Raw genomic sequence first — 11,307 nt, 5'->3', positions numbered from 1 at the left:
AAAAGGAAAATATTTTCAAGTGTTTGGTTGTATTATGAAAATTGTTGTGGAAAATATTTTCATGTGTTTGGTTCTATTAGGAAAATGCTATTTTCCTACAATTTTTTCACATTTTCTCAGCATCCAAACAAATTTTATTACAAAAAATTTCAACATCACAGCCAATTCAACAACAAATTCCGGCAACAACAACAACAACAATCAGTTCATCAAAAAAAAAAACAACAACAACAATCAAACTTAAAAAAAAAAAAAAAAAAAAAAAAAAAAAAAAAACTGAGAGATCGAGGAAGAGGAAGCGATGGGTTTGGGTCGACAACGATCGACGATCAACGGCGCAGCGCGGGGCGACTTGCCAGTGCGAAGAGCGCTGGGTTCTGGGTTCGAAGGAGATCGACAATCGACGGCGCGGCGTGGTACAATCGAAGGTGCGACTAGGTCTGCTCGTTGCGGTGAGGCGATGGGGACTGGGTTCGTGATCACCGGCGATGGGCTCTGGGCTTGGATCGGCGGTTCGTGGGTTTATGGCCGCCGGCGATGGGCGCTGGGCTTGGATCGGCGATGGGCGCTGGGCTGTCTCTTTCTTTCTCTCTCTCTCTCTCTCTCTTCGTGCTCTCTGTTTCTCAGTTTTCTGGAAAATAGGATTTGAAGTGAAAATAAAAAGGGAATTGGTTTTCACCTTTGACCACTGGTCAACTAAAATCAATTTTCGGAAAATTGATTTTTCGTGCACAACCAAACACCCGTAATTAAAGAAAAGCATTTCCGGAAATGCTTTTCACCCAAAACAAACACAGCCTAAAGTGGAAAAAAGGAGGAATAACCATTGAAGATCTTCTGATGAGATGGCCGATATGAATGACATTGGTGAACATCCTAACCTATCTCTCTTGCTTCTCTACTCACGCGTTTCTGCCTCCCACGGACCTCACACCTCTCCTCCCTCATTGATCGGTAAGCTCTCTCTCTCATCGATCCACTCTCTCATTGATCACCATTGTTGATGAGTAAGCCATTTATATCACTTTTTAACTGTCTCTTTGTACATTCACATTCACTTCTCATGTCTCCCTATTTCTTTTCTGCATATAGTGACTTTGGAGTTATTGTTTTGTGTTTCCATTCAAATCAAATATGAATGAGGATTAAGATTTTTTTTTCCCTTAAACAAAATGTATCAATTAAAATTCCAGTAATAAGAAGGTAAAAAGATTGGCAAAAAGAAATAAAGCAATTCTAGAAGACCATTAAATGTTTTTGCTATGGCGGAAAATGGGAGAGCAGTATTGTGGTGAACGTGAAAGATGTGCACAAAGAAGTGTAAAAGAAAAATATGAAAATTAATTTACAAAGCACTGCTATGAAGTTGCTCTTCTTTAAGCTATGCAATCCCTAGTTGACCACATCCCAACAAGACTTGGGATTATTAAAGGGGCAGCAGATCATCACTTAGATGATCTCTGCTTTCCAATTAGATTATGCAACAAAAACACACTAGAAGCCCCTATTGTAGTCCCATTGCAACAATCTGTCCCAGGTAGACAAACTATTCTTGAACACAAGCCAACCAATAACCGCATGCTTGCACGCAACTAAAGGAAACTAGACTATTTCCCAATATGGAGTTTCTTGCTTCTTCAATCTAACTGCATTCCAGTCTTCAGTAGAATCAAATTTTCTTGATTAGGATGGCAACCACAGAAGCTGAAGAAATTTACCACCAACTTCAACCAAGCTTATCAGGCCTTGATGTACATTTTCAGATATAAAAAAAATAAATAAATAAAAATAAAAAAACTGTGAAATAGCAAGAGAATCTTGTGATGGTGTGGGTGTGTTTTAGCAAGTGATGTTCATAACATAATGGAATGGAGTCCATAAGGAAAGTGATATTATGTACTCAACCAGGGACAAACAAGGACGTGTGAGTAAAACTAGTACAAAAGCACATTTTTAGGAGAGAAGCTTCAAAAATATCAATGAATCAAAAATGGGATTAACAAATATTTAATATTGGTAGAAGCTGAAAATGGGATTGAGATAAAATAGATAATTTTTAAGTAGCTGGGTATTTTTTTTTCAAAAAGGTTTCTTAATGTATGGGGTTAATTTTGCATTTCAAAGAACTCAAATGGCCTATTCATAAACCCACAAAAATTCCTAACCTTTATCTGAAACTTGGTCTAGAGTTAGAAATTGTTATTAAATATTTGTCTCTTTAAGTAATTTGCCAAGTTTTTGAAAGTTGCAGTTTGTGTTCTGCTTTAGCTTATTATCCATTTTTCATGGCATTGTGGCCTTTGTTATTGCAAGGGATTGTTCTAATTGCTCTCTGTCATAATTTTCAGCTGCTGAGTGGGTCAAGGGGAAGCAATTGGAAGAAGTTGTGACCATTAAAAACACGTGGGTTATGTAATTAATTTTTTTTTTTTTTCATGAGTCTAATTCAAATTATTGATACTTTATTTAGAACATGAGACAATGACTCAATTAGAAAAAGATCATTTAGGTCACATGATCGTTCTAAGTCACATTATAGTTTGATGGGGCAATTACATGTACTTATAATTAAAGTAAAGTCATGTCTACATGGAAAGTAAAGTTTACATGTACTTATAATTATGGATATGATGGGGCAGTTATATCCACCTCTTTAACCGTACATTTTTGGAAGGAGTTCATCTTACTAATCTATCATCTAATCAACTACGTCATCAATATTCATTTAATGTGGTGCTTCTTTATATTATTAACTATTTTTTTCCTGATGTTTATATTATTAATTTAAAAGGAAAGACTAGATGTATCAATCCTATTTGCATTTAGATCCATTTGTTTACTAATTACACGACCTTGCATGTGTGTGTGGATAATAAAAGCTCAAGCTCCTTTCGGTAATTGCACACACCAAGGACTATACTACAAGTCAAACTACAACTTTACGTTTCCGACTTCTTCTCTTTCTATCTCTTAAGTTTCATTTGCTTTCCTTTCTTTCAGTTGCTTTTTAGGTTTGTGATCGAGGATTCACATCAGGTGCAATACCTTGAATTCACATCAAGTGCAATACCTAGGGTGCAATACCAAATTAATAGCTGAGATTGAAAGTTGAAAAAGTAACTTTCAATCTCAACTATTAATATATTAAAAAAGAGTTAAAAAGTAAAAAAATTGTGAGCGAAGTTGGTGAATTGCATGTGAATCCGCCTTGGGAATATAAGTCTGAGAATTTCTTACAAAAGTCTTGAGCCCCACCTTCTAACCTAGCAATAGTCTTCAGAGTTTGTGAGGGGGGGGGGGGGGGGGGGGGGGGGGGGGGGGGGGGGGGGAAGGAGTAGGTGAAGGGACAAACCTACGAGCCTTAGTTTTCCTAGGCATGATGCTAAGGAAAGAACAGAGACATAAGAGAAAACCCAAAAAAGAAACAAATAAAAACCAAGGGCAAACTGCAAGTTAGCAGCAAAAAGAATAAAAAACTATATGATGCATGAACAGTTAAAATGTCATGATGCATGTACTAATGTAGTAAAAAATGTTCAATTTTAAGTTCAATTTCACAAAATTGGCTCAAGCATAAAGTTTCTAACCAAAAACCCCAAAAATTTGAAAACCACTTGTAAAATTTTGAAGCACATTGATGAATTAAGCATTACAAAATACAATCCATAGATGATAATGCCTAATTATATCCAATCAACAAGCCAATTTTACCAAATTCAACCTAATTGAACAAAATCCCCAATTCGGAACAATTATAAACCCTAGAATTTTCAATTTTCCACAAAACCCAAAATTGATCAAATTAAACTATCAAGAACATATTTATAGATTGTCCCCATAAAAACCCATTGATCAATTTCACAAAATTGGGCTTGAAACATCAAAAATCCCAAAAACAAAGAGGTCCGAAAATATGAGGTAAAATGCATGAAAAATGTAAATAAACTCAAAAACGAGGGGCAAAAGAGACTTACTGGCTTGAGGAAAGAGAATTCTTGCAAAAATTTTGGAGGAAAACGACAAAAAATCGCTGTAGATTCTTGCCTAGTCGGAGAGAGAAAAGAAAGTTTGAGAAAAACTTTTGAAAAAGTAGTGGAATCAATCAAAGAGTACTGTTTTAAAAACCTGATTCACGACTTTCGATGGATCAAAAATTACATTCGTTCGATCGATCGAATCACTTCGAAAGTTTTAAAAAGGATTTTAAATATTTTCGATCGATCGAAAAACAGAATGGATCGATTGAAACAAGCAGTGGATCATAGTATTTTGAGAAAAATTTCAGTTTTGAAAAACTTAACCCAATTTTTGAAAATAATTCCTCAAATCATTAAAAACAATGAAACACAATACATGAGTATGAGATGAAATGGAATACTTTTTTTTAAAAAAAAAAAAAAAAACCAAATTTGTAATCCCAGATTCTCCAAGATAAAGTTTCAGCCAGTTCTTCCTTTAAATTCACAAGAAAAAAAAATGTTTTGCATAAACTCAAGGTATTTTTCAAACTTGGTTGGTTAGACCAAAAACACACACAATAATATGTACAGTGTTTAGCAAAGAATAACTTGTGTAGTGTGTGCAAACTAGCAAAAACTTGAGATACATGTGAGGTGATATGAGAATAGAAATCAATCACAAAGTCTACAAAATTCATCACACAAAATTTAAAAGAGACTATCACCTAAAGAGTTACATCCTATAACTCCCACATCTCCTAGAACAAAAGCTTGCAATCATGTAAGTTTCTTGTATTTTTGCCTCATAATTATATGAGATGGCATCAAGCCTAATAATACACACCAATTTTAATTATGTAAAATGGCATCAAGCCTAATAGTACACACAAATTTTAAGCATTAAGCAATTAAGCTGAGGCATCACCTTATGTTCTTTTTGTGCATGTGCTACACTTTCTCAAGCACAGAATTTTATGATATGCACTAAGGTGTTCATGATTGGCTAGTGAACAGTGGTGAGATGGTTATTTATGCCTTTCTCAAAAGGATCAAGTCCGACAGTCAAATAACATGTGACTTCAAGATCAAGACAAAGTGATCAAAAACCATAAACATCTTTCCCACACAACATGCACTACAAAGTTTTAACTAGTCAAGTGCAATAAATAAGCTCATCAATGCTAAACAAGGTACATAAGACATGTTATGTGTAAATAAATTGACCAATCTTATTTTCAAAAACCAAGAAACATAATGCTTAACATATTTTGCTTTTCTCTTCTTTTTTTTTTTTCTTTTTTTTTTTTTTATTATAAGAGAAAACAAATAAATCCTAGAATGAAATGCATGAATGTAATGCAATGCAAGTCCTAAAACAAAGAAAAACACAAAAAACCAAATAACAATGGTCACAAAGGAATGAGTAATGAAGTACAAGGACCATGTCAGAAAGACTCAATTAGGTCAAATCTTTTGCATCTAAAACCTTTTAGGTGCACCATGAGCATTGGAGTTCTTATTCACATTTGCATGATTTCCAACTCCAGGATTGGAATAAAGGTTCAACGCCTTTACCAATTCACCAATGAGTGCCGTAGGATCTTGTGCTTGAGGCACATGCACTTTTGATTTGTTTGCTCTCTTAGCAGCTTGAAGCTTGTAACATTTAGGCCGAATGTGTCCAAACTTTCCACAATAGTGACAAACCCAAGCAGGTTTACCATGTATCTTGTCCTTAGAATGGGTAGAATCCTTAGATTTAGACTCTCCTAGATCAACCCTAATCTTCCTAGGTGGTGAAACTTCTATGGGTTTAACAACCTCACTCACAGGGGCCTTAATAGTTTCACTCACAACCTCACTCACAAAAGGATCAGAAGAAGATGGAGGAACAAAATTTGTGGAATGTGGTGCAGAATCAAAGATGCTTTCAACATATCCTAAACCAGATTTATCAGAATGATACTTTTGAATTTCAACATGTGATCAAGTTTAGAACTAGCAGATTTAGCAACAGATAAATCATGTTCCAAAGTTTTAACTTTATCAAGCAAGAGCATGTTCTCAGATTTAACATTGTTTAAAAGATCATTAGCATCAAACAAGCTAACAAGCAAATTCTTCTTTTCAAGCTCAAGAGATTCAATTTTCTTCAGATCAAGTTCAATATTCATAGCATCCTTTGCAGCAATTTTGCAAAGTTTATTGTAGGCCTCTTAAAGATCTGCATCCTCAGAGAGTTCCCCATTAGAAGGGTTCTTTTCAACAGATATGCTTTCATTTACTACAGTAGTAGCAGTGAAAGTAATGGAGTTTCCATCCTCGTCACATCCAGACTCATCATCAGAAACCTCATTATCACTAAGGGTTACAGCCATAGCTTTACCCTTAGATCTCAAGAATGTAGGACATTCAGATTTCACATAACCATACCCTTGATAGCCAAAACACTGAGCACCCAAAGGATTGTTTGAAGATTGACCAACTTTTTCTCTAGGTTTTTCAAAATTATTAACCTTAGTGGGATCATTCTTCCTAAAGTTTCTAGGTTCAACAGTGTTTGTAACTCTTGCCTTTCTATTATTGTTCCTAAGAAAGTTTCTAAAGTTCTTGGCAAGGTACGCAATCTCTGTAGCAGAGAGCTCATCATCAAATCCACTAGCATCAACATCATCAACTGACTTAAGAGCCATTGATTTGAATTTGTTCACTTTGGGTAGGTCAGACTCATAGGACTGAAGAGATCCTACAAGCTCATCAATAGGGATGGTGTCCACATCCTTGGTCTCAGTAATGGCAGTCACTTTGGGTCTAAAGTTTTCAATTAAAGATCTAAGAATCTTGCTAACAATTTTAGGTTGATCATAGATTTCACCCAAATTAAAAGCATAATTAACAATATCATTTAATTTAGCATAGAATTCATCAAAAAATTCATCATCAGACATTCTAATGCTTTCAAATCTAGAAATCAATTGCTGTAGTTTATTAATCTTTACTGCCTTTGTGCCTTCATGCACAGTTTGGAGGATTTTCCAAGCAATGTGAGCAACCTCAACATTAGAAATTCTCTTAAATTCCTCCATAGAAACAGCATTGAAGATGGCATTCATAGCTTTGCTATTGAAGCCTGCTGCTTCTTTTTAAGAAGTTTGCCACTCACTCATAGGAGTAATGGGTTTCTGCCATCCGTATTCAACGGAATTCCAAACCCTCTCATCAATAGATTTCAGGAATGCTTTCATCCTTACTTTCTAATAAGTATAGTTATTCCCATCAAAGTGAGGAGGAACAATAAGAGAGTGTCCATGCTCCATGACAACAGGGGTCAAGGATCAGCTCTGAAATCAAAAAATCTCAAACAAAAGAGCTACCTGCTCTGATACCACTTGATAGAAATTTAGACCCCTTAAAACAACCAGATTAACCTAGTTAATTAGCCAAATGAATAACTTAGTCAATTTCAGCAATTCTAGGTTATCACAAACAAACAATCATATCAAAAGTGTAAAGCAACGAAAATATAAAAGATACAATGATATGATGACCTAGGAAACCACACAGTAAAAACCTGTGGAGAATTTGACCTAGCTATCCTCAAGGTAAACCTGAATCCACTATGCGAAAGAATCGAAGTTCATACAAAAAGACTTACAAGGTCCCCACTCGACTTCCTAATGCTACCCACCATTAGAACTTACTGAGACGACCACGTGCAAGCTCCGAATCCACGGACTCCTTCTTTCTTGGATTCTCCAATTAGCTACAAGCACCCACATTTGATAATCTTTAATCTTCTATGGTAGCAACCGAGTTGATCATCAAGATGTTGAAGTAATCTCTATCTTGAAAACCCTAAGCTTTGTGTAAAGGAAAGCTCTTCTAGATTTCACAAGAGATTTACACAAAACAGCAAAGTATGAGCAACAACTCAACTGGAGCAACTCTAAAAACGTGGTTAGGGTTTTTCTTTATATACCTAGGGTAAAAACAGAAAACCCAAAACGTTTAATGAGTTAGGGCTGAGCTGGAATATTCTGCAGAAAAACATTCTGCCGGAGATTCGATCGATCGAGTCTTTCTTTCGATCGATCGAGCCAGGCCGAAATGCACCAATGCATCTGCAGCCACTCGATTCCAACTTTACATGAAAGACTCAACTTTGAGCAAGCCTAAACAACTTGTTTTGATCATGGTTTGCCAACAATACAAATTAGAGTTCTAAATACATAAAATCCTAAATATTTAGAACCTAACGAAAATGACTCTTTTTTGAGTTTGTATAAATTAATACAAAAAATAAGTATATATCCTTTCATATAATGACTATCTTTACAGAATATTTCATTTTAAAAAAATAGGGTTATTCCATCAACATTTTGTAAGATTTGGGCTAATGGCAACTAGATTCAAACTTTTTAAATTTGACCAATTTAGTCCATAAAGCCAACTTAGAGCAATCGCACCAGTCTGTGTAAAATATTCTGTCTATTTTAGGATAAGAATCTACTTTTCTATTTTACACAGCTACTTTTCCAAAACACCCACATCAATTTATCTATTTTAGAAGATATTTCAATAAAATATTCATTCTTCATTAATTTTTTATTATTTTTTCTAATTGTCATACTTTTTTAATTGAAACTTATATTTAATGTGAGCTTTCATTGTAATTTGAAATTTGCTAAGTTTAATATAGAATAAAATTTTCAAATTGCATTCCTTTTCAGTAGCCATATATCATAATAACAAATTTTTTTGGGAAATATCCTTTACACAATTTTTTTAGGGGTTTTCAGCAAAAGAGAAGGGTTATAACAATTAAATTTAAGTGTATAAGAGTGCAAGAAGTGGAACTCTAGATTATGTTATGAATTGCTTTCAGCTTTCTGAATACTACCTTCGAGAATCTGCACTTCTTGGGCAAATTAAAAGTAAAACTACAGACAACAAATGCAGCACTCGCTGAGAATTGTATTGTCTGCCTAAATCAAAGGATGGTACATGTAAGATAATATTAAAATAAGACTTGCAAAGCTACAATAACCGTGCTTTGTATATATCCACATTTGCTACAATAACCGTGCATATATGCACGGTTATTGTAGTAAGTGTGGATTTATACAAAGTTACTTATGCAAGCATTAGAGCATTCGCATCAGCTCGTGTAAATTTATCATCTATTTTACACGGAAAAAGCTACTTTTTGTATTTTACACATTCATTTTTACAAAACCCCACATCAGTTCATCTATTATACACTACATTTTATATAAATAATATTTTTATGTTCTTTTTTAATATTATTTTACCTACCCATTTCTTTTTCCAATACCTCCTTTTCTTTCTTCTTTCTTTCTTTTTCCTTATCTCTACCGTTTCCCCTTTCTTTTCTTCCTCTTCTTTCTTCTTCTTTCTCTCACGGTCAAAACCCAGAAGCACTAGAGCAAGAACTCCATCAACACCACAGCCATCACAAGCACCACAATGCCTCTCCAATCCACCAAGCCTCCATCAACGCCGATCTCCGTTAACCCATAAGCAAGACCCATACCCACGACCAGATCAAGCACGACCAGATCAGGCAAGACCCATACCCACGAGCTCTGATCAATCGAGACCCATGAGCTCCAATCGTTCCAGTCAAGCACCGATCGTTCTGATAAGTGCCGATCTCTCTTTGTTGTTTGTCCATTTGGGTTTGTTTGTGTGTGGGTGTGTTTGTGTATCTCTGTGTTTTTTTTTCTCTGATCAAGTGTATCTCTGTGTTGATTTTGGGTTAATTTTCAGTTGATTTTGGTTAATACTCTGTGTTGGTAGCGCTAGGTTTGGTGGTTATTTTGGCGCGTTGGGTGGTTATAATGTACAATGATAATATTATTTTAATGTATACACGCACCGGTGTAAATATACACGGGTACTGTAGCTCATGGAAATATATACACGGTTTTACATAGTTTTACACCCACTGATGTGGGTGTTTTTTTGCTCAAAATGTGTAAAATTTGCACTGTAGTTTTATTTTAGAAGACTTTAGCTGAGCAGATGTGAATGCTCTTAATGTGGGTCTATTTTACTTATACAAAGTTACTTACACCTACTGATGCAATTACTCTAACACAGTTAATAAAATGTCTAATAGGCCTAGCAGTGTTTAGGGACTAAGTTGGGTTTTGGAAAAAAATTGTTTATTTTGAAAAGTTTTGGTCCTGGTTGGCATTAGTCCAAACCTCAAAGTACGTTAATAGAATTTACCCTAAAACATATTTCTACTCATTTATACAAATTTTTAGCAAGGGTGTCTTTTGTCCACAAAACTCAAGGCCACAAAGAGAGTTTCACTGTGAATTCGTTGTGTAGAATATAAATATCATTGCTTCAAATTAGGGGTTTGATGTGTTGTTTTAGAGATAAAAATTATATAGCCAAATCTTACATAATTTCCCTAAAATAGTAAAATCGCTACAACTCTATGGATATAGGTAAATTATCGAATCACATCATTTCTTGTGTCGTATTATTGTATTTATTTTTATGTTATTTTTCTTCTGTCTTTTGCATCTTATATATATGAGAATTCATATATATATATATATATATATTATTATTCCCAACAATTTCTGCCCATCACAATTAGTTATAAGGACCATGATGTGATGGTCCGGTAGATGTAGCAGCTAATTAACTCATAAATTATACAACCAAAAATTGTCATAAAGCCTTTTGCCTTGGCTTTTGTTTAAGGTGCAAGTCTCAACTGAGAAAAAAAAAACATTTAGGCCTGTTTGATACGTGTGTTCAAACAACTGTTTTCAGTTTTTTGGAAATATATATGAGTGAAAAAGTATGTGAAAATACGTATAAAGTTATTTAAAAACTGAAAACATGTATTTGAACATGTATACCAAACAGACCCCTTGATGCCAGATATTTTGTTTAGACTCCACGGTGGACCATCAGTTTCGTGAGTTCTGTTCACATCACAACAGCCATAATTCACTCCGTTGAATCCATCATGGGGGAGTCAATATTAAACGTTTAATTTTAAAACATGAACAGTTTACTGTTTTCCTATTTGGAAAAATAGTAATGGTAACGAGTGAGAAAAATCTTTCTAAAGTCCAAACATCTTGCCATCAATTTAAAAAAAAAAAAAATGTCTAAACATGTTAACATGTTAGATCTGTCCATTTCAAACCCATCTAGATTTTCCGGATTTCATTTTACTGATGTCATATGTGTTACTGCTTTTACACTAAACTAGTATGTAGCCCGTGCTACCGCACGGGAATGGATATATTATTAATCATGAGTTTATTCATGTTTAAAAGCCTCAGTTAAGTCTAAA

This window comes from Quercus suber, unplaced genomic scaffold (genome assembly GCF_002906115.3).
Source record: "Quercus suber isolate HL8 unplaced genomic scaffold, Cork oak 2.0 scaffold_68, whole genome shotgun sequence".
NCBI lineage: Eukaryota > Viridiplantae > Streptophyta > Magnoliopsida > Fagales > Fagaceae > Quercus > Quercus suber.
The sequence above is the reverse complement of the archived record's forward strand: the minus strand, read 5'-3'. Positions refer to the sequence as shown.